Consider the following 27,522-nt stretch of genomic DNA (forward strand, 5'->3'; position numbering starts at 1 on the left):
AGTCAAGGCTGGTGGATTGCTTGAGCCCAGGAGTTCAAGACTAGCCTGGGCAATATGGCAAAACTCCATCTCTACAAAAAATACAAAAATTAGCCGAGTGTGGTGGCTTGCACCTGTGGTCCCAGCTACTTGGGAGGCTGAAGTAGGAGGATAGCTTGACCTCAGGAGGTCGAGGCTGCAGTGAGCCACGATCATGCCCCTGCACTTCAGCTTGGGTGACTGAGTGAGACCCTGTCTCAAACTCAAAACCAAGAACCACTTTGCTTGATACTTTATCATGTTGGAAAAGAAAAAAAAAAATCACTGCTAAAAGCTCTGAAGGGTCTAACAGAAAATTTTGCCTTTCAGCTGGGCGCAGTGGCTCACGCCTGTAATCCCAGTACTTTGGGAGGCTGAGGCGGGGAGATCGCCTGAGGTCAGGAGTTTGAGACCAGCCTAGTCCACGTGGGGAAATCCCGTCTCTACTAAAAATATATACAAATTAGCTGAGCGTGGTGGTGCATGCCTGTAGTCCCAGCTACTTGGGAGGCTGAGGCACGAGAATCGCTTGAACCCAGGAGGCAGAGGTTGCAGTCAGCCAAGACTGCACCACTGCACTCCAGCCTGGGCGACAGAGCAAGATTCCGTCTCAAGGAAAAAAAAAAAAAAAAGAAAGAAAATTTTACCTTTTACAATTTTAAGATGGCAAATATTTCAGAAATTGTAGGAGATAATATTTCTACATATATATTTATTCAGTTTTAAAAAAAACATAAACAATGGTTTAAAACCCAACCCAATTTTCTCAAGCTAAACAGTATTTCCTCAGAAAACCAAATACCACATGTTCTCACTTATAAGTGGGAGCTAAATGATGAGAACACATGGACACATAGAGGGAACAGCAGACACTGGGGCCTATTGGAGGGTAGAGGGTGGGAGGAGGGAGAGGACCAGGAAAAATAACGAATGAGTACTAGGCTACTAGGCTTAGTATCTGGGTGATGAAATAATCTGTTCGACAAACCCCCACGACACACATTTACCCACGTAGCAAACCTGCACAAGTACCCATGAACTTAAAATAGAAGTATTAAAAAAATTTCCTTTTCAAAGAAAAATACAAAGAAGTTATATCATCTTTAGTGAATGCTAGTCTTATGTCTCCTCCAAGATGTTGCCTCATTCAAACCACGAAAAAAAAAACCAAGAAAAAACTAATATTGCTACTCTAACCATTTCCAAAATAAATTGCATAACTACAGGCTTTGTGAGAAGTGAAAAGAAAATAAGAGACAATAAAAAGGACAAAAAAAAAAAAAAAAAATTGGGAGGCTGGGCGCGGTGGGTCACGCCTGTAATTCCAGCACTTTGGGAGGCTGAGGTCAGGAGTTTGAGACCAGCCTGGCCAATATGGCGAAACCCCACCTCTACTAAAAATACAAAAAAAAAATTAGCCGGGAGCAGTGGTAGGCGCCCGTAATTCCAGCTACTCGGGAGGCTGAGGCAGGGAGAAATGCTTGAACCCGGGAGGCAGAGATTGCAGTGAGCTGAGATGGCGCCACTGTACTCCAGCCTGGGTGACAGAGTAAGAGTCCTTCTCGGGGGTGGGTGGGTGGGAAAAGGGAAAGGTATCTCAAAGGCAAAATAAAAACAGGAGACGGGCCACTGGCTGAGGCCCAGCTCATGTCCCTAAACCTAACAAACAAACAAACAACAGAAAAAAAAAAAAAAACAAGAAAAAGAAAAAACAAATGGGCCAGGTGCAGTGTCTCACGCCTGTAATCCCAGCACTCTGGGAGGCCGAGGCTGGAGGACTGCCTGAGCCCAGGAGTTCAAGACCAATCTGGGCAACATAGGGAGACCCTATCTCTACTAAACAAACAAACAAGAAAACAAAACCAAACCATTACAAAACATTAAGTGAGTTATAACCAGAGAGATGAAAACTATCAACTCAAGAATCTTTGAGATTTGGCACCTATCCTTTTTCTTTTGCTACATAGATACAGTTTTTTTTTAATCCTCTCACACTACACTTTAAGCTAAAATTTTTTTTTCCTGGCTAGTCTACCTTCTTTTTGGTATTAAATGACCACAAAACAAAGCTAGTATTACATGACCAGTAACAAGGCTGAAATCTGTTGTCCAAAGTTTGACAAGATAAAACCATCCACATGTCATTGTCAGGTATTAAACATTTGCATTGAGACAGGAAACTAATTTTCAGTTGTATCAGGTGCAGCTATGAAAGCTACAAAAACTGATTTCTTAGTCCACACAATGGAAATATTACATTACCAAAGAAGTTCCCTTGGGAGGTTATATACACGTTCTAATAATGTTGCCACAGCCCAGGCATTTTTAGTATACTTTTTTTTTTTTTTTTTTTGAGACAGAGTCTTGCTCTGTCACCCAGGCTGGAGTGCAGTGGCGCAATCTTGGCTCACTGCAAGCTCTGCCTCCTGGGTTCACGCCATTCTCCTGCCTCAGCATCCCAAGTAGATGGGATTACAGGTGCCCACCACCACGCCCGGCTAATTTTTTGTATTTTTAGTAGAGATGGGGTTTCACCTCGTTAACCAGGATGGTCTCGATCTCCTGACCTCATGATCCCCGTCTCGGCCTCCCAAAATGCTGGGATTACAGGCGTGAGCCACTGCACCCAGCCAGTATACTTTTTTAGTACTGCCTTTTAGATACAATTTTAAAAAGAAAAACCTATCATTTGTGGATACTTCGGAATTATTCCTCCTGTTCCCTGCATCAGTCTTCCCTAGCTTGGTCATCTAACCTGATTCAGCAGATTTGGTTCTGAATAACTTTTAGGTATTTCTATAAATCAAAGGTATCTTCAAAGAATCAAGATTTGCTACAATCAGAAGATCTAAAAGATGAAGTGAGACCTTGAAGGCAATACAAAAGAAAAGTTCTAATAGCACTTTGAACTGACAACGTGGAAGGGAATGGGACAACCACATTTAGATACAGTGTGGTGTTATGAACACAGAATTCTGACAAACATGGGTTAAGACTCAACTTTGATACTTGTTAGCTGTGAACTTGTGCAAGTTATGGGTTTCTTCTCTTACTCATTCGACATTTATCAAGTATTTGTGGGTCTCATAGTAACCAAGGCTAAAGACAGAAGAGCATACAAAGCAGACAAGATCCATGGTTTTCAGGAAGACTGTAAGCTACTGGTAGGAGGAAACCAAGCAAGGCTGTGTGAGGGCAGAGTCACTCAAGCAGGGGCGATTAGCTGAGATTCAGCAGTGAGGAACAATCTCAGTGAGGTAAGACCATGAGGACAAAAAGGCAGCCACTTAAATATCTGATGCTGGCATATTCTAGGCAAAGGAAAGTGCAAGACGAGGGCTTTTGGGCTAGAATAAACTTAGCACACTCGGAGGCCAGTGTGGCTGGCACCCAGTGTGAAAGGTATGGGAGATGAGGTCAGAGGATGTAGGGGCCAGATTATGAGGGCCCTTGTAGGCCAGGGTAAGAAACTGATTTTTTCCTGGAGGCAATGGGAAGACACTATGAACTATTTATCACAGAGCCTGCTCTACACATTTAATAAACACTGGCTAGATTTTACGTTCTAATAGGAGTCATACAGCTCACCTCCATTTGGAGGCGACCTTCTATACTCATAGTTTTCTTTTTTGTTTTTTGAGACAGTCTTGCTCTGTTGCCCAGGTTGGAGTGCAGTGGCACGATCTCAGCTCACTGCAACCTCCGCCTCCTGAGTTCAAGCGATTCTTCTGCCTCAGCCTCTTGAGTAGCTGGGACTACAGGCGCCTGCCACCACGCCAGGCTAACTTTTGTATTTTTAGTAGAGATGGGGTTTCGCCATGTTGGTCAGGCTGGTCTCGAACTCCTGACCTTGTGATCTGCCCGCCTTGGCCTCCCAAAGTGCTAGGATTACAGGTGTGAGCCACCAGCCCGGCCAGACCTTTTATATCCATAGTTTTCATATAGGCTTGTCTACTATTAATATATAGCCAACTTGGTTAGCAGCTAATGTAAGATTATTGACCCTTAAATGTCAACCCAGAATATCTTATTCTGACTCTATTTTCAGGGAATATAGCCTTAAAATTTCAGGAGGTCAATGACTACAGATATTTTGTTTTCAATAATTACAAGCTGTTAGTATTTTTTTTAAAAAGTACCATGGTCAAAGATGTTTGGGAAATTTTCCTCACGTCAAGGTCTTCTGGAGACTTTAATATGCTTATGAACATTATAGTGATTAAAGAGGAATATACAGTACGCAGTCTTTTCTAGAGTATCTTTTAGGACTGTTTTAGAGAAATGTTCTCTGATCTTTTCCATGGTCCTAGCACACACAGAAAATGATCATCTGCACAACACAAGGGGAATAAACCCCTGGATGCACCCAGCCTAAGGCCTCTGACTGTCCTAAGTATTGCAGGAATGAATACCTGGACATACTCCCAATCTAAGGAACACTAGTTGGTAAGCTTTATTCTATTTAGGCAATGTGGTTTTCTGAAGTGATTTTTTTTTTTGTACTTTTTCCCCCTTGCAAACACTACAGTGACTTATCTAAGTTTTTTTTTTTAATATACATTAGGATAGAATACCAGCGAACTAAATATTAATATATAAACTATAATTGATTTATCCTATGTAAAACTTACCTTTTATTTACGATGAGGGCGCTTAACTGGAAACTCCTACATTAGACCAAAACCCCTGAAAGGCCTGCAACTTCATTAAAAGGATGAGTGAGAAAGAAGTTGATTATACTCAAAAGACCTACGAGGGAGCATTTCAGGTCCATGCTCTCGGTGAAGAGGCTTCTCTGGGATTTTGTAATCACAGGCCTGACCTCATGAGTTAAGTCTGAGGTTGAAATTTTCTCTTCCCTCTATGGTCAGGGAACTCCCAGGCCAAGAAATTAAAGTGGTTCCAGGCTACCAGTGCCCTTTGATACCTAGCAGAAGCAAACCTAAATTAGATCAGGAAATAAGTCACCTACCATTCAGGCCTTTCAGCATTCCCACCAATTTTATCAAGTATGAGCGCACGATCAAATAGCAAACACATAATAAGTAATCCACCATGAGCAAGCATCAGCAGAAACTGATTAAGAATCCCCAATACTTTGGGCATTGGAATTGACAGAGACAGAACATAAAACAAGCATTATGAGTTGTTTAATAAGAAAAATATTGTTGAAAAATAAGCAATATAAAACAAACACCAACTTATTAGACATGGCTAAAGAGAATTAAAAAATGGAAGATACATGATAAACACTCAAAATGCAGCAAAGAAAAATAGAAAACTGGAAAACAAGATGTCAAAATAAGAGAACAGAATGTAAAGATCCAATAAAAGTCTAATAAGAATTCTTAAAGGAGTGAGTATGGAGAATGGAGAAAGGCAGTGTTGAATTAGATACTGGCTAAGAATTCTGCAGAAATGAGAACATGAATTAGGCCAGGCACAGTGGCTCATGTCTATAATCCCAGAACTGTGGGAGACCAAGGCAGGAGGACTGCTTGAGGCCAGGAGTTCGAGACCAGCCTGAGCAACAAAGTGTGACGCTGCCTCTACAAAAAAATAAAAATAAAAAAAATTAGGCAGCTGTGGTGGTATGTGCTTGTGGTCCCAGCTACTCAGGAGGCTGAGATGAGAGGATCACTTGAGCACAGGAGATTCAGTCTGCAGTGAGGTGCAATCACAATTGCTCCACTGCACTCCAGCCTAGGTGACAGAGCGAGACCTTCCCTCACCAAAAAAAAAAAAAAAAAAAAAAAAAAAAAGAAAAAAAAAGTGAGGGAGAGAGAGAGAACATGAATTCACAGATAAAACTATAATGTAAATTAAGCACAACAAAAAGGTATCCACATCTAAACAGACCATAGTAAAACTGCAGAACATCAAAGGAAAGATATTAAAAAGCAACCAATCACCACAGTGAAGCTCAGCAGTCAACAAGCTCTACTCAGGTAGACAGTCTAATCAGGTGCTTAGTACCTAACCATTAAGGCCTCTAAGTATATGAAAGGACAAAACAAATCTCCAGGAAAGATGCATCTATAGGAAACAGAAGAAAAGCAAACAGCATAAGAAAATGCTAAAAAAAATTACGAATTCTTCAGAGATGTAAGAATAGGATACTATCAGAGAACAAGATAGACCTTGGAATTTAAAAACAAAAATGGGAAAACAAATTCAATAAATGGATGATAAAGTCAAGGAAATCTTTCAAAAAGCGAGTGTGTGTGTATACATGAGACAAAAAGCTAGGCAACAAGAAAGAAAAAAATAAGAGTTCAACCTAGAAGATCCAAAATCCAATTAAGAGATATTCAAGAAAGAGAAAACAGATGGGAACAAAGTTACATAAAAGAAAAAAACAAAACAAAACAAATTTCCAAGACCAAAATGGGGCATCCATATTTAAAGAGACCATATAAGCCCAGCTTAATGATTTAAAAAAAAATTTATACCAACATGTATCATTATAACAATTCACAACTCTGCCAATACTGGTATTAAAAGCTTCGGCACTATGCTACACAAAAAGAGAAGGGAATCAAAATATCAGTGGACTTCTCAACAGCAAGACTGATCAATGTATTGCCTTCAGATTTCTAAAAATTCTTACCAGAAAATCTATACTCAAAGCTCCAAGTGAAAATAAATGAAACTAAAAATAGAAAAAAGGAAAAAAAATGAAAACAAAGTTGGTTTTTTGAGATCAATAAAACTGATAAACCTCAAATCAGAGATAGGAAAAACAAAAAAAAGAAGACAAAATATCCCAATATCATAAATGAAAGAAGTAACAAGGCCAGGCGTGATGGCTCATGCCTGTAATTCCAGCACTCTGGGAGGCCGAGGTGGGTGGATCACCTGAGGACGTCAGGAGTTCGAGACCAACCTGGCCAATGTAGCAAAACCCCATCTCTACTAAAAATACAAATACTAGCTGGGTATAGTGGCATGCACCTGTAATCCCAGCGACTCAGGAGGCTGAGAAAGGAAAATCGCTTGAACCCGGGAGACAGAGGTTGCAGTGAGCTGAGATTGCACCACTGCACTCCAGCTTGGGCCACAGAGGAGAGACTTTGTCCCCCTCTCCAAAAAAAAAAAAAAAAAAAAAAAAGTAACATTGCTGCAGATTCTACAGATATTAAAATATTAAAAAGACTATATTATCAACAACCTTATGACATTAAATTTGACAACTTGGATGAAATGGACAGATTCCTTCAGAGACATAGAACCAAATGTCACTCATAAAGAAACATACCTGAATAATCCTGTATCTACTGAAAAAACTAAATTTGTTAAAGATCTTCCCACAAATGAAACTCTAGGCTCAAATGGCTTTACTGGGGAATTCTACTTAGGAAATACTACAGACTTCATACCAACTTTTCTTCTGGTTTTTTGAGACGAAGTTTCGCTCTTGTCGCCCAGGCTGGAGCGCAATGGTGCAATCTCGGCTCACCGCAACCTCCGCCTCCCAGGTTCAAGCAATTCTCCTGCCTCAGCCTCCCAAGTAGCTGGGATTACAGGCATATACCACCACGCCTGGCTAATTTTTTTTGTATTTTCAGTAGAGATGGAGTTTCTCCATGTTGGTTAGGTTGGTCTCAAACTCCTGACCTCAGGTGATCTGCCCACCTTGGCCTCCCAAAGTGCTGGGATTACAGGCATGAGCCACCACGCACGGCCTATATATCAACTTTTCTAGAATACTGAATAGGATGAAACAGTTTACAAACTCATTCTGCTAGGCCAGTATTACTTTGATCCCCAAACCAGATAAAGCAATTAGAAGAAAACTACAGAATAAATATCATGAATATAGGATGCAATTTTTTTTTTCTTTTGAGACAGAGTCTCACTGTGTTGTCCAGGCTGGAGTGCAGCGGTGACATCTTGGCTCACTGCGACTTCCGCCTCCTGGGTTCAAGCTATTCTCGTGCCTTAGCCTCCTGAGTAGCTGGGATTACAGGCATGTGCCATCATACCCAGCTAATTTTTGTATTTTTAGTAGAGATGGGGGTTACACCACGTTGGCCAGGCTGGACTCGAACTCCTGACCTCAGGTAATCCACCCACCTCAGCCTCCCAAAGTGCTGGAATTACAGGTGTGACCCATTATGCCCAGCTAGATGAAAATATTGTTAACAAAATTTTAGCAAATTGAACCCAACAATATATAAAAAGAACTTAGCATGACCAAGTATGTTCCTTCCAGGAATGTAAAACTAATTCAACATTTGAAAATCAATAAATTCACCGCATTAACAGACCAAAGAGGAGCCATATAATCACCTTGAAATATGCAGAAAATGCACTTGACAAAAATCTAACATTGATTCCTGAAAAATATTCTTAGCAAACTAGGAAGAAATTTCCTCACCTGATAAAGAGCATTTAGGAAAATCCTAACGCTAGCATCATACTCAATGGTGAAAGGCTGCCTATGTTCCCCCATAAGGCTGGACACAGGGTGAGTATGTCTGCTTTGGTCACTTTTGTTCAACATTGTAATAGAGGTTCTAACAAGTGCAATAAGGCACAAAAAACTAAGGAATCCATATTCCAAAAGGAGTAAATGCATCTTTATTCCCAGGCAAAATAATTATCTATGTAGAAAATCTTGATGGTATCTATGAAAAGCTATTGGGACTAATAAGTGAATGCAGCAAAACTGGAAGACACAGTATTAATATACAAAAATTTGTTGTGTTTCTATATACTAGCAACAAACAACTAGAAACGGAAACTTTAAAACACTATTTACAATACTGTCAAAAATTATGAAACAACTGGGGACAAATCTAGTAAAAGATGTGCAAGACTGGTATCTTGAAAATGACAAAACGTTGCTTAAAGAATTTTAAAAAGGTCCAAATAAGTGGAAAGACGTACTATGTTCATGGATCATAAAAATTAACATTATTAAAATGTCAGTGCTTCCCAAATTGATTTATGATTTAACACAATCCAATGAGAATCACAGCAGATTTTTGGGTAAAAATCAAAAGCTTGTTCTAAAATTCATATGGAACTGCAAAGGCTCTAGAATAGCCAAAGCAAATTTCAGAAGAACAAAGTTAAGACTAAAGCTTCCTGACTCCAAGATATATTATAAAGCTACAGTATGAAGACAGTAGGGTTTTAGCATGAATATAGACAAAAAGATCAATGAAACAGAATAAGAGTCCATAAATAGACCTCTATCTATCTATCGGTCTCTCTCTATATGTATGTCTATTTATGGGTATATATGGGTCTATATATAGATATCTATAGATACATATAGAGTGTATATATATATCTATAGATTTACATACCTATAGATATGTCAATATCTATATAGATATCTACAGAATCTATATATATTTATAGATTCACATCTCTACCTATAGATATCTATATCCCCAGTGTTTTGTTCACACTGCTTTGTTCACACTATGTAATGACACTATGTTTTTGTTTTTATTTTTTGAGATGAGGTCTCACCCTGTTGCCCAGGCTGGAGTACAGTGGCATGATCTCAGCTCACTGCAACCTTCACCTCCTGGGTTCAAGCGATGCTCCTGCCTCAGCCTCCTGAGTGGCTAGGATTACAGGTGTGTGCCACTATGCCTAGCTAATTTTTTATTTTTAGTAGAGACAGGGTTTCACCATGTTGGCCAGGCTGGTCTCCAACACCTGGCCTCAAGTCATCTGCCCGCCTCAGCTTTCCAAAGTGCTGGGATTACAGGCATGAGCTTCTGCGTCTGACCTATGTTTTTTACGCCACTTTGTGCATTGCGCATCAAGGTTAGTCTTGTTCATCTTCCGGCCCTCCAAGCATGTGGCACAGTTCAATGGTGTGGCACAAGGCCCGAGGCAGGGAGGCCTCTGCTGCCCTCACAGGCCAACCTCCATCACCTCTCTCTGTTTGCTTATATATCTATAGATATATACGGTCAATTGATTTTTGACAAAGCTGAAAAGGCAATTTAGTGGAGAAAAAAAAAATAGTCTTTGAACGAATGGTGCTGGAAGAATTAAGACATTCATATGCCAAAATACCACTTTGATCCATGCCTCACATCATATATAAAAATCAACTGAAAGTAGTTCATAGGCCTAAATGTAAGTTAACGTAAGAGTTCTATAAAACTTCTGGGAAAAATATTAACAACCTTTAAGCAAGAAGTTTTCAGCTATGACAAAAAAAAATATAACCCATAAAGGAAAAAAATTCGGCCAGGCACGGTGGCTCACGCCTGTAATCCCAGCACCTGGGAGGCCGAGGCGGGCGGATCACCTGAGGTCAGTAGTTCAAGACCAGTCTGGCCAACACAATAAAACCCTGTCTCTACAAAAATACAAAAATTAGCTGGGCATGATGGCAGGTGCCTGTAATCTCAGCTACTCGAGAGGCTGAGGTGGAAGAATCGCTTGACCCCAGGAGGCAGAGGTTGCAGTGAGCCAAGATCGTGCCATTGCACTCCAGCCTGGGTGATGGTGTGAGACTCCATCTCAAAAAAAAAAAAAAAAAAAAAAAAAAAAGAAAAAATTTCATAAACTACATTTTGTCAAAATGAAGCATTTCTGCTCTTTGAAAGACAATGTTTAAGAGAATAAGACAAGCACAGACTGGGAAAAATATTTGCAAATCACAGATTTGATAAGGGATTTGTATCTAGAAACATAAAGAAGTATCAAAATTCAATGACTGAAATAACCCAATTCATAAAAAGAGGCAAAAGATCTAAACAGAAATTCAAAGATATACAGATGGCAAGTAACAACATGAAAAGATGCTCAACATCAGCGGTCACTGAGAAAACACAAATTAAAACCACAAGATACTGTAACACACCTATTAGAATGACTAAAATTTATAAAAGTCCTCTACAGTCAGTGTGGCAAATGGAACTCTCACACATTGTGGATGAGAATGTAAAATGGTACACTCATGTTGGAAAGCAGGCAGTTTCTTAAAAAGTTAAACAACCACCTACCATCCATTCCACTCATATATATCTGCGAGAAATGAAGGCATATACCCATACAAAGACATAAACACCAATGGTCATCATAGCCCCAAACTGGAAACAATTTAAATGCCCATCAATAAGGGATTACACAAATTGTGGTACGTCCATACAATGATTTCATTTTGCTTCTTGGTAACAAAAAGGAATGAATTATTGATATACACAGCGTGGATAACCTAAGCCAGACCCAAAAACGTCTTACTGTATGACTCTTTTTACAAATGCAAACTAGCCATATAGTGACAGAAGGCAGATCAGTAATTACCTGGGGCTGGGGTGGGGGCCAGGAGTGGAAAAGGGGAGTTATAAAGGAGCATGAGGAAACTTTTAGAGATGAGGAATATACTATCTAGATTGTGGTGAAGGTTTCATGAGCGTACACCTATGTTTCTGTGCAGTTTAATTTTGTCAATTTTTACTTCAATAAGGCTGTTAAAAAAATCTATAGCCAGCCAAATTATCAACCAAGTCTAATGGTAGAAAATGTATTTTCAGATATGCCCCTGAAGCCCCTTCGAAAAACTTAGCTCTCATGTTCACTTTTTTCTCAGGAGATGATTAGAAGATATGTTTCATTATAACATCAAAGTAACCAAGAAAGAGGAAGACGGTTGATTTAGGAACTACATGATTCAGTACAGCACAGAGGTAACGAGAGTTTCTAAAGCAATGATAAAGGGATGTCTCAGCGTTACAGCTGTATAGCGGCTTTAGAGAACAACCAGATTGTATTAGAAAAAGAAGATGGATGATGGCTCTGGAAGGATTCTAGGAAAAATATGAATCTTTGTGTTTGGAGCTTGTTGCAGCAGCATGGGGAAAAAGGCAACAGGCACTTTCAACACTGACTAAATGAAAAAAGTGAACCAATCAGTAACTGCAGGAAACAGTTGTATCAGAAAGGAAACAGTACAGTGACTGGCTGGGAAGCTGTAAATACTATTTATGTACTATATAAACACTAGCAATTTAAACAAAACTTGTGATAAAAGTCAATGAAGTGGGCCGGGTGTGGTGGCTCATGCCTGTAATCCCAGAACTTTGGGAGGCTGAGGTGGATGGATCACTTAAAGTCAGGAGTTCGAGACCAGCCTGGCTAACATGGTAAAACCCTGTCTCTACTAAAAATACAAAAATTAACTGGGTGTGGTAATGTGCGTCTGTAGTCCCAGCTACTCGGGAGGCAGAGGCAGGAGAACTGCTTGAACTTTGGAGGAGGAGGTTGCAGTGAGCCAAGATCATGCCACTGCACTCCAGCTTGGGCGACCAAGCGAGTCTCCGTCTCAAAAAAAAAAAAAAGTCAATGAACTGGGTAAGTGTGAAAACAACATGGCCCCTCATTTCCCAATGAGATTAAAAAAACAATTTTTTTGGATCAACTTGAATAAAAACAGTTTAGGGGATAGACAGTAAAAGAGCAAATGTCTATTTGTATCAACTAATACACTTTTTATTTTTCATAAAGCTTAATTCATTAAATTTAAATTACTGCCCTTTATTATATGATCATGTCTTTTATTATAAGATCACTTTCTTTAAGGATGGTTATAGGTTTTTACCATAAAATACTTAACTTTTTATTTATAAATTTATAAGTTACAACAATACAAAGAACATCTAGACAACCTTTATCTTGACTGACCAATGATTAACATTTTCTCCCAATTATTCCTCTCTACACGTATATTTTTCCCTCTCAACCATTAATGAATGGTTTATATGCTTTAAGCCCTTTTACCTCTAAATCAGAAGTAGAAGCATAGCTCAGGGTTTTTTCACCTTGGCAATATTACTTCGGGCCAGAAAATGCTTTTTTTGTAGGAGGCTAGCCTGTGCATTATAAGATGTCTAGCATCATTTGTGGCAGTAACACTCGCCTTTATCCCCCAGCGGTGACAACCAAAAACGCCTTTAGGCATTGCCAAATGTCCCCTGGAAGCAAAAAACAAAAAACAAAAAAACAAAAACAAAAACAAAAACAAATCCCAGTTGAGAACTATTGCCTTATCCTTCGATGTGCCTTTCCTAGTAATAAGGATATTCTCTTCCATAATCATAGGTCAGCTATCATCTTCAAGAAATTTAACATTAACCCAATACTTTCATCTGATCTACCATCCATCCTCCAGTTTCGTCAACTGACTCAACAACACCCTTTACAAGATCTTCTTTTCTTCTTCAGCCCAGGGTCATATATTTCATTTGTCATGTGCCTTAGTCTTCAATCTAGAGGGAGACCTTATCTTTTTTTATATTTGATGTCTTTTAAGAATGCAGTCCCTTTAAGACTTTTTACCCTTTTTCTATAAATCTATAACTGTTCTTAAAAGTCTTTTTTTCTTAAAGACTTTATTTTTTGAGAAGTAATAAATTTACAGTAAAAGTGAAAATTCAGTAGAGTTCCCATATGGCCCAGTTTCCCCTATTAACATCTTACATTAGTATTGAACATGCTACAATAAATGAAATACTGATATGTACACTGTCATTAACTAAAGTCTATATTTTCAGTTTTCCTTCATTTTTACTGTTCTTTTCTCTGTTCCAAGATCCCACAGTACATTTAGTCACCCTAAGTTTTCATTATTTAAGTTGTCATACAGCTTCTCTTGGTTGTGAGAATTTCTCAGGTTTTCTTGGTTTTTCATGACCTTGACAGTTTTGAGGAATCTTGGTCAGATATTTTGCTGACTGTTCTATTGGAATTTGTCTGATAGTTTCCTCATTATCAGGCTGGGGTTATGTTTTTGGCAGGTACATGGCAGAGGTAAAGTGTCCTTTGTATCAGAGCATTTCAACGATACACACTAACATGACTTATCAATGCTGACGTTGAACTTGATCATCTATCTGATCGAGGTAGTGTTTATCAGGTTTCTCTGCTGTGAAGTTACTCTGAATCCTTTCCTAAACTATACTCTTTGGAACAAAGTGACTATGTATACCTCACACTTAAGGAACAGGGAGTTATATACTCCCCTTCTTGAGAGTGGAATGTTCATATTAAGTATTTGGAATTCTTCTGTATAGATTTCCTCTTTTAAAAAATAAAAAATTTCCTTGTTTTGGGTTTTAGGTGCCCTCAGGATTATACTTAGGTTGCACTGCCTAATTGATGCTATAATTTTCAAGGCATCAAATCCAGAGGCACGAGGTCCATCCGCCCCTTATTGGTGATGTTAATTTTTTTTTTTTTCTTTGAGACAGGGTCTCCCAGGCTGCACCCAGGCTGGAGTGCAGTGGCGTGATTTCGGCTCACTGCAACCTCCACCTCTAGGGTTCAAGCAATCCTTTTGCTTCGGCCTCCTGAATAGCTAGGATTACACATGTGTCACCTCACCCAGCTAATTTTTGTACTTTTCGTAGAGACGGAGTTTTGCCATGTTGCCAGGCTGGTCTCAAACTCCTGGCCTCATGTGATCCTCCTGCCTTGGCCTCCCAAAGTGCTGGGATTACAGGTGTGAGCTGCTGCACCTGGCTGGTGTTAATTTTAATGACCTGGTCTAGATATGGTCTGGTTTCTCCACTGTACTTTTACTATTTTCTTTAATAAGCAATCTATGGGGAGACACTTTAAAGATAATGCAAATATTCAGCTCATTAAATTTTCACTCAAGATTTAGGATCCAATGATTCTTGCCCAGTCTCTCACTGTGATGATTTCCCAACCCCAACATTCCCTGCACGTTCACCAGTCAGCATTCTCTAAGAAACAGCTCTCTTTTTTCTCTTTTTATTTATTATTGGTATCAACTCATGGATTTCTATTTTTCAATGTTGTATTTTTTTTGAGATAGCGTCTCGCTGCTGCCCGGGCTGGAGTGCAGTGGTGCTATCCTGGCTCACTGCAACCTCCGCCTCCCGGGTTTAAGGAATTCTTCTGCCTCAGCCTCCCAAGTAGCTGGGATTACAGGTGCCTGCCACCATGCCAGGCTATTTATTTTTTTATTTTTAGTAGAGACGGGCTTCACCATGTTGGCCAGGCTGGTTTCGAACTCCTGACTTCAAGTGATCTGCCCGCCTCGGCTTCGCAAAGTGCTAGGATTACAGGCATGAGCCACCACGCCCAGCCTACTTTTCAAGGTTTTATAACTCGTTATTGTCCTTAATTATCTGGGTGATCATACTGTCCCAGAGTAGGCCAGTGGGAGCCCCTTAAAGCCTACTCCTGTGTCATTCTGACATGCCTCTATCATTTTCTGAGCATTTCCTTACTTTCTTGCATAATAAGATACTCCAGGCTTATCTTATAACCATTTCTCTGTCCCAGCCCTGGAACCAAACATTTCTCCTAACAGCCTTGGTATCTTTTAGTGGGGAATGATATAAGAAATAAAGATCTAGGTATTCAATGTACTTATTGCTATTTGGGTATCTCTTTGCTTCTGGGCCTTTCCACTGGACAAAGTATACACACATGTATGTGACATATATATACACACATGTATTTTAGAAAATTATGAGTTCACACTTAAATCCCCAACTCCAAGCCATCCCCACAGGGTTTTTTTCTCACTTTCCCACACTTCACATTTGTGTCTTTTTCAACAGAATGCTGGCTCTTAACAAAACCTATCTACTCATTTGCTCAACCCTTTTAGACATTTAAATAGTTACAGAAGCATTACAGCATACCACTACAAAAAAACTGTTGGAGTTTAGTATTTCTTTGCAGTCACTTTTCTCTAGACTGACTACTGAGTATAAAAGTTCCTTGGATTATTTATTTCAATGTGGTTGTTACTGATTTGAAATAAGTTAGAATTGGTTTCTTTTGGTTTTTAGTCTCCTCCATCATCCTTATTGGATTAATTTCATTTTTTGGGGGGACTACTGGGAAGATCACCCTTCTTGCAAAAATAAAGAAATATACAAATAGGTGTAACTCAAATGCCATTTCTTTCCCTGCCTCACCACCCACCCTGTTAAGTGGGTAACCAACTTTATCACTTTCTGGTTCATTCTTCTTGTGTACATTTTGAAAAAGTAAACAGTATATGTACAGCTATATATATGTTTTCTTATTTCCATTTCCTTCACAAAAGTCACATACTATATTCCTCTCTCCTGTGTTTTTATTAGTTTAGAAATATACCCTGGAAATCATTCCATTTCAGTGCACTGACATCTTCCTTATTCTTCTTGCAGCTGCATAGTACTCCATTGTGTATGTTTATTCAACAAATCTCTCGTTTCAACATTTAGTTTTCAATGTTTTGCAATTACAAATACGCTGCAGCAAACTTACATATCTGTGTGTTTATACTGTGCATGGTATACCTCCAGGGTATATTTTTAGAAATGGGATTGCTGGGTAGGATATATGTATTTGTAATTTTGTTAGATATTGCCAAATTCCACTCCAAAGAAATGTAATCATTTGCACCAGCAATATTGAGAGTGCTTGTTTCCCCAGAGGTGCTGGGAATGTATTGTCAAGTGTCTGAATTTTTCCCAAAATGATGGATGAAAAATGGTATGCCAGTATAGTTGTCACTGTCTTTTTTTTTTTTTTTTAAGCTCTCTATTTGGAAGTAACTTTGAACTTTCAGGAAAGTTAGAAGAATAATACAATGAAGTCCTGTGTACTCTACTCAAACACAACAATTACTAATATTTTGCCCCATATTTTTCTTCTCTAAACACATAGATTTTCTGAATAATTTGAAAGTTACGTATCACAAAATAATTCAATGTGCATCTCCTTGGAATAAAAACATTTTCTTATAACTGGAGCACAGTTATCAGTTTTAGGAAATCTGACAATATATGATACTTTTCCCTAATTCACCATCCACATTCCAACTGACTCAATATCTTTATAGCATTTCCTCCTTCAAGACCAGGATCACATAAAAATTAAAAAGTCGTATTTATCTCTTTAGTGTCCTTTAATCTGGAAGATTAGTTTTAATTTTTTTTTAGATACAGGGTCTCCCTATGTTGCCCAGACTGGACTCAAACTCCTGGTGTCAAGCGATCCTCCCACCACAGCCTCCTGAGTAGCTGGGATTACAGGTGTACACTGACGTGTTTCGTTTGAAATTATTTTTGAAAAATGCAAGCAAGCCCCTTCCCCCTTAACAGAATGCTTCTCATTTGAGGTTCATCTGATGTGTCTGTGTCCTTAAGAGACTCTGGTTATGTACCCCATAATATTACATTTGTCCTCAGGAAATTGTAACCAGAGTCACAAGATTCCTATCTGTCTCTCACTGGTGATGTTAATGTTGATTACTTTAAGGTGTAGTCCAGTTTTCCACTGTATACTACGTATTTCTCCCTGCAACCAATCGGCAACCTCAGGGACACACTTTGAAATATGACCACATTGTTTCTCACTGAAATCTCACCGCCATTCTTAAATTTGGCATCTAATGATAACTTGTGCCAAACCAAACATTAATATGATGGCTGCAAAATGATTTCCCAACTCCAGCACTTTTTTATCAGTCAGCAAGAAATCCTGTCATAACCCCCTTTTGTTGACATACCTACCTATCCATTATCAGTATGAATTCACTAACTTCTATTTTTTTCCCATTGGTTTATCATTCATCACTATTCTTATTCTGGGGCTCAAAATATGCCAGATGTGGCCACAATGATGTCCCTGAACTGGTTCTTGTGTCCTCTTTTTTTTCCTGAGACAGTCTCCCCTTGTTGCCAGTGCAGTGGCGTGATCTCAGCTCACTGCAACCTCTGCCTCCCGGGTTCAAGTGATGCTTGTGCCTCAGCCTTCTGAGTAGCTGGGATTACAGGTGTGCACCAACAAGCCAGGCTAATTTTTGTATTTTCAGAAGAGGCAGGGTTTCACCATATTGACCAGGCTGGTCTCGAACTCCTGGCCTCAAGTGATCTGCCCCACTGAGCCTCCCAAAGTGCTGGGATTACAGGCATGACCCAACATGTCAGACCTCCTGTGTCCTTTTGACATACTTCCATCTTTTTTTTGAGGAATTCCTTACTTTCTTCCTTATCAAGATATTCCAGGCTCATTTTATACCTATGCTGCTCCAGCCCTGAAATCAATAATTTTTCCAAGGAACTCTAGTCCTTATTAGCAAAGAACTGGTATTGAAAGCCAAGATCTGGGCACTTAATGCAGTTCTACAGAGCATTTTTTTTTTTTTTTAATGGAGTTCTCAGTCTGTCGCCCAGGCTGGAGTGCAGTGGCATGATCTCAGCTCACTGCAACCTCCGCCTCCCAGGTTCAAGTGATTTTCCTGCTTCAGCTTCTCGAGTAGCTGGGACTACAGGCGTGTGCCACCACGCCCAGCTAATTTTTTGTATTTTTAGTAGAGGTGGGGTTTCACCATGTTAGCCAGGATGGTCTTGATCTCCTGACCTCGTGATCTGCTCGCCTCAGCCTCCCAAAGTGCTGGGATTACAGGCATGAGCCACTGTGCCCGGCCCTAGAGGATTTTTTTGTTATCTTATTTTGTGTGGTTTTATGTGCCTTTTTTCTTCTTTAGGGTTTTTAGTCTTAATTTTCTTCAAAGTTCTTGGCATTGAGAAATTTACATTTACCCTTTATCTGTATGTATGGAAAATTGTGATTTTGCACATGAAGCTTTTCCCCATACATTTAAAATATCTGAGATAGCAAAATGTATCAGTATTTTATTTCATTGTACCTTGATTATGAGTCAGAAAATTTTTTCCTGAAGCATGGTACAGAAAAATTTTCCCGTATTTTTTCCTGGTATTTGTATAGTTTTTATATTTAGATCTAATGTGTCTGGACTTTATTATTATGTATAGCATGAAGAACAGTTCTAATATTTTTTCCAAATGGCTATCTAGTTGCGCCAACATCCTTTATCAAAATGTCCATCTTTATCTCAGTGATTTAAAATACCACTTTAAGTGCTAGGTTTCCATATGTAGTTGTGTCCATTTCTGGATTTCACACTATTTCCCTGGTCTGTTCTTGTGCCAATGTCTTGCTTTCTGAATCATTAAGGGTTTGGAATGTATTCTGATATCTTGCAGAGCTAGATACCCCCTCAAAAATCTTTTAATGTTTTTACATTCTTGCATGTTTATTTTTCCAAGTGCACTTCAAGTATTAGATAGTTCAACTCTATACCAAAAAGTTATCAGTCTTTTTATATTATGATCTCATTAAATTTCTAATTAACTTTGGAAAAAGTGACATTTTGATATGTCTCAAGGACAGTGGATGTCTTTCCATTTGTTCAAGTCTGCTTTGTGTCTTTTGGGAATGTTTTATATAGCCTGCTTCACATAGGTTTTTAACAACGTTTTTAAGGAAGTAAATCCTTAGGAATTTAATTACAGTTTGAGTATTCCTCATGCAAAATGCTTGGGACCAGAAACATTTCAGATTTTGGAATATGTGCATACGCATAATTAGATATCTTGGGGATGAGACCCAAGCCTAAACACGAAATTCACTTGTTTCATATCCAACTTATACACATAGCCTGAAGACAATTTTATACAGTATAAAAAAAATTTTGTGCATCAAGTAAGGTTTGTGTACACTGAACCAGCAGAAAGCAAAGGTGTCACTATCTCAGTTGCCTATGTGGTTATCTGTGGTGTCATGTCCATGCTCAAAGAGCTTCAAATTTTGGAGCATTTTGGACTTCAGGTTTTTGGATTAGGGATGCTCAATCTATGTTTTGTTGTTGCTATTGTAATCTTCTCTTTTGTTGTATTTTCTTAACTGGTTATTTTCTCACTACACAAAGATTTATTATTTTATATCCTACCTCGCTGAATTGTTTGAAGGTAGTTTTGTCATTGATTTTTCTAAGGCTTTCCAGATAAACAATCACGTCACTAACAAAGAATCTTTTCTTCTTTTTCCACTGTTATGTCTCTAATTTGCTTTTTGAGACAGGGTCTCACTCTGTCGTCCAGGCTGGAGTGCAGTGGTGCAATCTCGGCTCACTGCAACCTCTGCCTCCAGGGTTCAAGCAATTCTCCCACCTTAGCCTCCTGAGTAGCTGGGACTACAGGCACGTATCACCACACCCAGATAATTTTTTTTTTTTATTCTTAGTAGAGACGGGGTTTCACCATGTTGGCCAGGCTGGTCTTGAACTCCTGACCTCAGGTGATCCGCCCGCCTCAGCCTCCCAAAGTGCTGGGATTACAGGTGTGAGTCACTGCACCCGGCCATTTGTTTTCTTTTCTATCTGTATTGGCTCATATTTCCAGTATAATATTAAGTCATGGAGAAAATGGGTATCCTTACTTTATTCTTGATTGTGGTGTTTCTTAATAAGATTCTGGCTTTAGGGTTAAGGCTATGTACATGTGCATATGTGTGTATTCATAAAAATAAAAATATTATATATTAAGGAAGTATTCATCCATTCCTATTTTCTGAAAAGTTTTTGTTAGGAACAGGTGTTGAATTTTGTCATAGGCTTTTTCGGCTTCTATAAAGAGAACACAACTTTTCTCTTCTGACCGATTAGTATGGTGAACTACATAAATACATTTCCAAATACTGAATCATCCTTGTATTCCTGGTATAAAACTTACTCATGAAAATGTATTTTTGTAATATGGTGTGAGAGACTGCACAGTAATAGTTTTTCATTAGTATCTGTATGTGATAACTCTGTAATTTTCATTTTTTGAGCTATCTTTATCAGGCTAAGAAATCAGTATTACTTTTTTTTTTTTTTTTTTTTTTTTTTGGAGACAGGGTCTTGCTCTATCGCTCAGGCTGGAGTGCAGTGGCACGATCTTGGCTCCCTGCAGCCTCAACACCCCTTGGGCTCAAGTGATCCTCCCACCCCAGCCTCCCAAGTAGCTGGGACTATAGGCACAGGCCACTGTGCTCAGCTAATTTTTTAGTTGTTTGTAGAGATCAAGTCTCACTACAATTGCCCAGGCCAATCTCAAACTCCTGGGGTCAAGTGATCCTCCTACCTTGGCCTCCCAAAATGCTGGGATTACAGGCGTGAGCCACTGCGCACAGTCCGGTATTACTCTTACGTCACAAAAATAATTAGCTTTCCATTTTCTATACTCATGTAGCATCGGGAATATCTGGTCAGGCAGAACTCCCCTGTGAAACCATCTAGGCCTGGTGTTTGGTGGGATGGTTCCTTGACAAATTTTTAGTTCTTCTAGGAAAATTGGTCTTATTTTCTTTTAATCTCTAATGAGGTCAATTTTATTAAACTGTATTTTCCTAAGAAATTATCCATTTCATCTAGGTTTTGAAATGTATTTGTATAGAGGTGTGCAAAATAGTTCTGTATTAAAATAGTTCTCAATTTCCTCTGTATCCAATGTTATCTTCCCGTTGTTATTTCTTAAAATTTCATGTGTGCTTTCTCCCTTTCCCCACTTGGTTAAATTAGCTAGTGATTCATCTATTATGTGACTCTTCCCTCAAGGGTCCAAGATTGATTCATCAACTAGACATATAGTTTTTCTGTTAACTCATTAACTTCTACTTTTATCTTTATTTCCTTCCTTGTGCTTTTGGCTTACTTTGTTCATTTCTGAATTGGGAATTTATTTTCATTTATGTAAGTGTTTAGGGCTATGAATTTTCCTCTGCTCACTGCTTTAAATGTATTCCACAGATTCTGGTATGTAGTATTATGTAGTACTTTTCTTATCATCATTTTCCAGAAACTTTGCAATTTGTGTTTCCCTTTTACCCATTAAACTTTTAAAAATTAAGGCATACTGTTGAACGCTTATCAAAATATAGGACTTTTCTGTCACTCTAGAAAGCTCCTTCCTGTCCTTTCCCACTCAATCTCTCCCCAGTCCCGAGTTCTATTAGCTTTGGCTAAATTTTGTATATATTTAAGATTTTATATAAATGGCATAAAATCGTATGCATATTTTTGTGTCTAATTTCTTCCAGTCAGCATAGTGTTTCTGAGATTCATTCATGTTACATGTATAAATGGTTTCTTTTTATTGCTGAGTAATACTCGTCAATGTATCAGCTTACCCTTTCTTCATCCAGATTTTACTATGAATAAAGCTGCCACAAAAATTCTTGTACAAGGTTTTCTGTGAATACATAATACAAGGTTTCTTAACTTCAAGACGGAAGTGCAATGTCCTTTTGCTTTTTGGATTTGTTTTTGTTTTCTTGTATGGGACCTACTAATGTTTTTCTAATAGATTGACAATTTTTTGTGAATATTCTGTGTTTAAAAAGAACATACTCTCTGGCCCCGCATGGTGGCTCACACCTATAATCCCAGGACTATGGGAGGCCAAGGCAGGAAGACTGCTTGAGCCCGAGTTTGAGACTAGCCTGGGCAACATGGCAAGACTTCGTCTCTACAATAAGCAAAAAAAAAAAAAAAAAAAAAAATTAGCTGGGCATGGTGGTGTGCACCTGTGGTCTCAGCTACTTGGGAGGCTGAGGTGGGAGGATCACCTGAGGCAGGGAGGTCAAGGCTGCAGTGAGCCATGATCATGCCACTGTACTGCAGCCTGGGAGACAGAGTTGGGGGCGGGGGGAAGCAGTATATTCTTGATTATTAGGGATATACTTGAAGATTCACATAACATTATTTAGATCTTTCATACCCTTTTTTACCCACTACATCTTGTGCTAAGTGTCAAAGTCCCCTAATTTTAGTTTTTTATTTCTTCTTATACTTCATATAGATTTTACTTTATACAGATTGTTGCTGTGTTATGTGGTACATATTTAACTGTGAATTCTTTGTTGTGAATCATGGTTTTTAGCATTATAAACTGTTCTCTTTTGTCTGATTTAATGCTTTTTTTGGTTTGAATTCTACTTTGCTATCTGCATTTTCAGTCTTGCATTCTTGGGGTTTCTATTTGCCTGGTACATATTTGTCCTGGCCTTTATGTTCGCTCTCAATTCTCCACATATTTTATCATTAGGGTATGCATTATGTACTGTATACTTTTTTTTCTGTTCCATCATGGTTTTCTTTGTCCCTTTAAAAATTTCTCTCAGTATTTTGGAAAGTCTTCGTCATGCTTACCTTTATATTAATAGCTTTTACAGTACACTGTATTTTTTTTCTTACCTAATCTTTTCTATTTGGTCTTTCAGTTTTAGATGGTAGCCTCTGACTCCCTCATATTACTTCAATTACAGTAATTATTCTTATTCTAGTTCTGAAAAAGAACAGTTCTAGACAGGGTCTCATTCTGTTGCCCAGGCTGGAGTGCAGTTAGGCAAACACAGCTCTCTGCAGCCTTGACCTCCTGGGCTCAAATGATCCTCCTACTTCAGCCTCCTGAGTAGTTGGGACTACAGGCATGAGCCACCACGCCTGGCTAATTAAACACTTTTTTTTTTTTTTTTTTGTAGAGACTGGGTCTCACTATGTTGCCCAGGCTGGTCTAGAAGTCCTGGGCTCAAGTAATCCACCCACCTAAGCCTCCCAAAGTGCTGGGATTACAGGTGTGAGCCACCACACATGGCCTTAGTTTTTCCTTTTATTTCCCATCCCATTATATTTTAGTTGCATTCTTTCTGCTTTGTCAGAATGTATAATGTTTATGTACTATTCTCTAGGTCCCTACTATTGGTTTTAATCTTAGTTCAAAAAGATATCTGAAATACTTATTGTCACAGTCTTTTTGTAGGAAATGTCCCAAATATCTTTTAGATGAAAGTCATCCTTTTCGAGTGTCCTCAGGAGGGGTAAACGAGTACAGTATTCCCTGAGTTCCTGCATGTTCAAACTGTTGTTCTGCAGCCTTAATACCTGGACAACAGTTAGCTGGATATAAAATCCCTGGCTAGCAGTCACTTTCCTCATGCTGCTCCATTGTCTTGCTTTGTTACGTTGCTTTTGAGAAATCTGACACTGGTCTAATTCTCTTGCCTCTATGTCACGTCTTTGCCTGGAGACCCTGAGAATTCTTTGCATCTTTACAGTCATACAGCTTTACTAGGAAATATCTTTGAGTGTGCCTTCTGGTATGAACTTCTGTGGTATAGATTCAGATCTCTTTTCACTTCCAGAAAGTTTTCTTGGATTATAGTTTTAAATATTTTCTCTTCTTGAAGGACACCAATTATATACAGTAGACTTTGGATCCATCTCCCATTTCAACTTGGTCAATTTTCAAAACAAAAATCTCATCTCAATTATCCTGTTTTCCTGCTTTTCTTCAATACTTTTTATTAAATTTGAATTTGTCATGTGGGAATGTTAAAACTTCATTATTGGTTATGATTTTATCTTCTATTTTTCTGTTTAATCTACTTTGTGTTCATTTCTTAATGCTTTTTGTTCCTTTCTGAGTTTTATATTTGTTTCAGAATATTTCTTAATTTTTCAAATCTCCAAACATTGGTTTGAGGATGTTTAATTTCACTTGGAGCATTGTGTCAATTTTTTCCTGCTTTTTTTGATGGGGGTAGATTTTCATCAGTTGAAATGCTGATTCACATTTCCTGTTTGTTTTTTCTTACAGTTCTGTATGGATGTGGCCTGCTCTTTTCTATTTCTGTTCATTTCATAGGCAGAGCTCCTAGTTCAAGAACACCCTCTTCTCTAAGTTCAGTTTTTTTCTTTTCCTGAAGAATTTTTTCTTCTTTCTTCTTCACTGCCATGTCTCCAAGTCTTCACTGACATGTCTCCAAGTCTTCATGTTTCCCTTATGAGGCAATGCTTATAATTTAAAGCTACCAATTCTGGTACTGCTTACCTTTAAGCTCTTCTCCATACATAGAGCTGTGAACTATCAAACTCCAAACCTATGATCAATGTTTTGGAACTTTTTTCAGATTTTCTCTTTCTGAGAGTGGATCTTTGTACCTTGTCTAAAGCTTTCACACTTCCATACCTCTTTCAGTAAATTTGTCAAGCCTTCCCTCCCTCACTCTTAACACCTAGAGGAATGAGCATAAGGAGCAGTTGGAATTTGGTTTATTTCTCTACCTATAAGAATCTACAAATCTCTATTTATAGGTAGAGAAATAAACTAAATTTGTGAGTTGAACTCTTGAACACATTTCGTCCTATAGGAGTTTATTTGTAAATTCTACAATAACCTAATATTGGACTTGCTCTGTCATTCAAGCTGCAGTGTAGTGGCATGATCTTGGCTTACTGTAACCTCTGCCTCCCAGGTTCAAGCGATTCTCATGCCTCAGTCTCCCGAGAAGCTGGGATTACAGTGTGTGCCACAACACCTGGGTAATTTTTATATTTTTGGTAGAGACAGGGTTTCACCATGTTGGCCAGGCTGATCTCGAACTCCTGGCCTCAAGTGATTGGCCCACTTCGGCCTCCCACAGTGTTGGGATTACAGGCATGAGCCATTGCACCCAGCCATGTTGGACTATTTTTGTTACTGATCTGATTTGGTTATTATTATAATATTTGTAATATGCTTAGTATGTGTCAGGCATATTCAGCACTTAAATCTGTAGCAGCGCATTTAAACCTTATGAGTGTCACTCTCATTTTACAGGAGGAAGCAGTGGCCCAAATAGGCTAAGCAACTTGCCCAAGATCATATAACCACCATGAACACTAATAATATGAATCATGGGACTATCTTAAAACGTTTTAAATTTTAACCTTCTTTCTCCCCCCTCCCCAATACTGGTTCTGTCAGCTAGCCTCTATAAGCATAGAAAACAAGCATCAAATAAATATGTTTCAGGTAATGTGCCTTCATGAACATTTTGCTCTTCAAAATAAAACCGAGGCCAGGTGCAGTGGCTCACACCTGTAATCCTAGTAGTTTGGGAGACCAAGGTGGGTGGATTACTTGAGGAGTAATCCACCAGGAGTTCCAGACCAGCCTGGCCAATATGGTAAAACCCCATCTCTACTAAAAATACAAAAATCAGCCAGGTGTGGTGGTGGCACCTGTAGTCCAGCTACCAGGGAGGCTGAGGCAGAAGAATCACTTGAACCCGGGAGGCGAAGGTTGCAGAGAGCCAAGATTGAGCTACTGCACTCCAGTCTGGGCGACAGAGTGAGACTCTGTCTCAAAAAAAAAAAAAAAAAAAAACCCAAAAAACTGCAAATCATATTAGATGACTATTTAAGGTCTTGAATGTAGGGAGATGGAATGATTGTAGGTAGGTAAACCTTGCTTTATATTTGGGTGTATGTTCTAACTCCCTGTCCACTATAAAGTCACTAATGTCTAAAATTCATATACTAAATAAATAATATAAGCCTAAGCTTTAGAATTAGAGAGATAGATACTAGATGAGAAAGCTAAAAGAATGAAAGCAGTTGTCTCATCAGAGCTGAATTGGGACAAGGACCATTTTTTTGGGAATACTTTTAGCATTGTTTAATTATTATACTATCAAGTGCATGTATTACTTTGATAAAAATAAAAGCTAATTTATATGAAGTATACAGTACATTAAAAAATTAAGTTGGTATATATTGAGAGATTGATATGTGGTATCAGTAAATACATGTGGGAAAAACAGTGCTCATATACACTTGGTAGGAAGGTAACCTTACACTATCTATCTGGAAGGCAATTTGACATTACATATGAAAACTTAAAATGGCTATGCCTTTTGACTAGGTAATTCCATTTTTAGGAATCTGTCCTTCAGAAATACTCATACATAATACATACAAGGACACAAGAACCTATGTAGAAGGATGTTTGCTAATGTAATAATAATGAAAAACTGGAGACAAACTTACAATCAGCAGGGGAATCATGAGCAACAGGTAAAATACTGAGTGGAAAAAATAAATCACAATACATAGTATAATAAAATATATCACAATATGACTCACTTTTTATTCAAAGAGACAATATACACTGGCATATACACAGATCAATATATGTATGTTTGTTTTTATGTGCACTAAGAAAGACCTTAGGAGTAGCTAAACTTTTAGCAGGGTAGAAGTGGCATGGGAAGATGAATCTAACTTTTCAATATTTTTCTTTTTTAAAACATTATAGGTGTACTTCTATAATAAAAAATAAAAGGTTTTTATAGGGACAAAATTAAAGAAGAGATCACAAATCACAACAGAACTTCATTGTCCTACTGTAACTGTCACTTAGGTAAACCATCCTCCCTATGAAATCTACAAGGGAATTAAAAAGCATAGTCATTAACTTATTGGTATAACCAAACAAAAGTTCCAACAAAACTAAACATCTCTGGGAGAAATGACAGAAAACACTTGAAATCTTAAATGCAGGTGTCAATAAACATGGAGCCAAGTAATATTAATAATAGTGTAATTTCAATATGAGTAAACTCATCAGATATGAATAAACTCATCAGAAGTCAACCAATTCTTCATTATCCAAACCCACTGGGAGCAGTGGCTCACATAATTTTCAAATTTTTATATTTAGCTATGGAGCAAATATTTTCTACAACCTTAAATTTGAATGTTGTATGCATGAGATCACAAAGTAGTAAACAGAGATTAATACATAGTCTACAATGACTGAACTTGGTAGGAGCTCAAGAGCTATTTAGCTCCTGCAGGCCTCTTTTTCATTCTATTATACTATGAGGATGAAA

The 27,522-nt window shown here is 38.4% G+C and overlaps 1 protein-coding gene across 32 annotated transcripts in view; it reads right to left on the minus strand.

The window, feature by feature from the left end:
* MBTD1 (mbt domain containing 1) overlaps positions 1–27,522 on the minus strand; it is an 83,581-nt gene that overhangs the window by 49,907 nt on the left and 6,152 nt on the right. The window contains exon 1 of one of the 32 annotated variants that reach the window (XM_016932583.4): positions 4,650–4,715. The exons of the other annotated variants lie outside the window; for them this stretch is intronic. The gene's annotated coding sequence lies outside the window, so the exon portion shown is untranslated. Of the gene's footprint in view, positions 1–4,649; positions 4,716–27,522 lie in introns of those variants that run through there. 32 annotated transcript variants of the gene reach the window in all.

The sequence above is a fragment of the Pan troglodytes genome, chromosome 19 (assembly GCF_028858775.2).
Source record: "Pan troglodytes isolate AG18354 chromosome 19, NHGRI_mPanTro3-v2.0_pri, whole genome shotgun sequence".
In the NCBI taxonomy this organism is placed as follows: domain Eukaryota; kingdom Metazoa; phylum Chordata; class Mammalia; order Primates; family Hominidae; genus Pan; species Pan troglodytes.